The sequence below is a fragment of the Quercus suber genome, unplaced genomic scaffold (genome assembly GCF_002906115.3).
Source record: "Quercus suber isolate HL8 unplaced genomic scaffold, Cork oak 2.0 scaffold_29, whole genome shotgun sequence".
NCBI classification, from domain to species: Eukaryota; Viridiplantae; Streptophyta; class Magnoliopsida; order Fagales; family Fagaceae; genus Quercus; species Quercus suber.
This window is the reverse complement of record NW_027069494.1, coordinates 491,858-494,667: the sequence shown is the minus strand read 5'-3', so window position 1 is coordinate 494,667 and position 2,810 is coordinate 491,858. Positions and strand designations below refer to the sequence as shown.

General features: G+C 40.9%; 1 long non-coding RNA gene across 1 annotated transcript; it reads left to right on the top strand.

Moving 5' to 3' along the window:
* The first annotated feature begins 1,440 nt into the window (after window positions 1-1,440).
* On the top strand, window positions 1,441-2,366 carry LOC136066276 (uncharacterized). The gene is made up of 2 exons (XR_010627724.1): window positions 1,441-1,673; window positions 1,756-2,366. It is a non-coding gene; the product is annotated as an uncharacterized LOC136066276 (long non-coding RNA).
* Window positions 2,367-2,810: the final 444 nt, after the last annotated feature.

The following is a 2,810-nucleotide window of genomic DNA, read 5'->3' as shown; positions in this document are numbered from 1 at the left end:
TTTCAATTAACCGGGTTTTTACCGGGTCGGGTTTCGGGTCGGGTCTCGGGTTTTTTTAATAAAACCCGGACCCAACCCGGACCTGCTTCGGGTTTTTTTTTTTAAACCCATACTCGACCCTATTCCTAATCGGACCGGGTAAAACCCGGCCCATTAGGGTCAGGCCGGGTAAAAATTGCCATCCCTAATTATTTGCTTCTACCTTGTCTCTTTTCTTCTCATTTTTATTGGCCTTCACGCCACTTTGTTTCAATAGGCCCCCCTTCCCCCCCCCCCTTTTTTTTTTTTTTTTTTTTTTTTTTTTGGTGGAGATCATAAATTTGAAGAGCCCAGCACCATCAACCGTTCAAAATGTCAGGATTTGGGTGGGACAAAGTGCTGCTGCTGAAGAAGAGAGGGAGCTCGATAATATGAAGCAAGGAAACTTTGCCGATGACGACCAAAGAAGGTCTGCAGCAGCCCGCTACCCATGGCCACGAGCTCATTGGTACCAATGGTGATGGAGCAGTGCCTTGGTGAGTTGATTTGTTCATTGTGGCTATCTCTTGGTTGTGCTTACTGATATGTTGAACAAATTACTCAAATAAATTTGTAAAGTGGCTTTCCTTTAGAAAAAATGATAGTCCCATTGTGTCGATTCATGAGGTTGAGCCCCCCTCCCCCCCCTTTTTTTTTTTTTTTAATTGAAGCCAAAAGCTCATGTTGAAGCTAATTTCCATTGATTCTAATAGCCGCAAGGCATGAAACTTAGTTTTGCAACGCGGCTTTGCTTGACTTTGAGTTGACCATCGTGTTGGAAGTAGAATGAGTCAATAACTTACTACAATTTTGACTTGGGCACATAGAGGAAAATGATGATGAATGAGAGATCATCTTGAACCTCTGTACAAATTGGACCACCAGGATGCTTCAATATTTGAGTTGCTTGATTGTTGGTAAATTTGGTGAGATTGTGTTTGCCAAGATTAGTTTTGACAAATCCGCAATCATGAGCGATGAGCAATATTGTTGCCTGCCTTGGGATAGCATATTTGAGGTGGAATGGAGCGAAGATATCACTTGCCGATGTAGTATAGAGATAAGGCATAGCCATTATGTGGGCATGGTAGCCCCCTGTATCGCGTCCTTGTGACAAATGCAAGCAGGAGATACAGCCACTAGTTGTTGCTTTGTGCTTGTTGTAATGATGAGGAGATAGTGTGGGTGAAACCATTATTGATGTTTCCATAGAGTGTCTGTTATTTGATCATGGTATTGCCCATTCATAACAGACTTCGCGTCTTGGGCCTTGATAGGACCAGATTGACCATGATAGCATGAGAGGTCGCCTTGTAAAATTGCTATTGTGTATGCTAAAATGATGAATGGCGTAACTTGTAAGCAAGTAGGAGATTCCTTTTTGTTGCGTGGCTATAAAAATGTTCAATGAAATGTCATTGTGTCGAGATGCTTTCACTTGTGGTGATGTCGCAGCTCCATTTATTTGAGAATGAAGCCGCAATTTTTCTTTTTTTTGGCAAGTCAAAATCTGCTGTGGCAAGCCAAAGCTCGTTGCCACTCTTTCTTGTCACGCCATTAGGAGTTGTTGAGTGTGACGCTTCTCCATTCTACATAGAATAAGTGTACTTTGGCAGACTGCGCCATTGTTGAGCGGGAACTTTGTAACTCACTTTGTAAGTCACATATCTTCTTCATTTTCTTTTCTTGATTGCATATAATAGTATATTGAGCGAGCCGTGCTATGGTTCCTTGTAGGATGACTTTGGCTTAGAGAATTGTGGTGCTATCGTTGGGACTTTCATCCACGAGGCCAATCTCATTACCAATGCATCATTTTCTAAGGTTAAAGCTACTGCAGACAGCAACATAGAGTTGCAATAGATGGAATCACGGTTGCCATTAGTAACTTTGAACCGTTTTGGTTCGTCTCTTACTAGCGCCTTTGAAATAAAGAAGAGAGTGACTGCAAGCCAATGTCCCAAAGATGGTGACGTTGGATGGGAACTACGACATTACTTCAACTTTTTCCTTCGCCACCGTTCTTGATTTCCCTCTTTTTTTTTCCTTTTTTTTTTCTTTTTTTTTTTTTCGATTGTTTGGTATTAAGCCCCAAGCTTTGAAATTTCAAACTAGTTGAATTGCGTAATATGGGCTGCTGCCTTGGAGACAATTTCTCTTGTATTTCACCCTTGTGGACAAACCACTTATGTATACAGCAACTCCTATCTAGTTGTATTGGTGCCACTTTGAGTTTGTACTGTCATGGTTAGTATGCACAATTTGTATTTTGTACAAAGCAAACATATATGACATTTGGATGTAAATTTTGTATTTTGGAATGAAAAAAATGATTTGTAACTCAAAAATGTGAATAGTTTGTATTTTGTACCTTGAGAATGAGCTTGTACCTTTCTTTGATAGGCCATGAGCATGTTTTTGCTGCGAAAACAGCCCTTGTATGACTATGAGCATTTGAGTATGTTGAGAACAGCTTGCTTGGAAGGGTTGAGTGCACCTTGCGATTAAGTAGCATAATTTTGATAGATCATATGCACTTAGTCTTTTGAAGATTACTTGTGCTTAATTGGATAGCTCGTGAATGTGGCTTTGCCTTTGCAAGGACAAGTTAGTAGACATGTTGCTTGGTTGTCACGCCTTTGTGAAAAGGTTTTGGCTAAGCGCACGTCTCGTTGCCTGTGCACCATTTTCCAACGCTCTATTGACAGACAGATTTGGTTTCACATATAGCACCTCGTATATATTGAGGCTTGGCTCGGCGTTTGGTAGTCGACTTATTCTCCACATATATT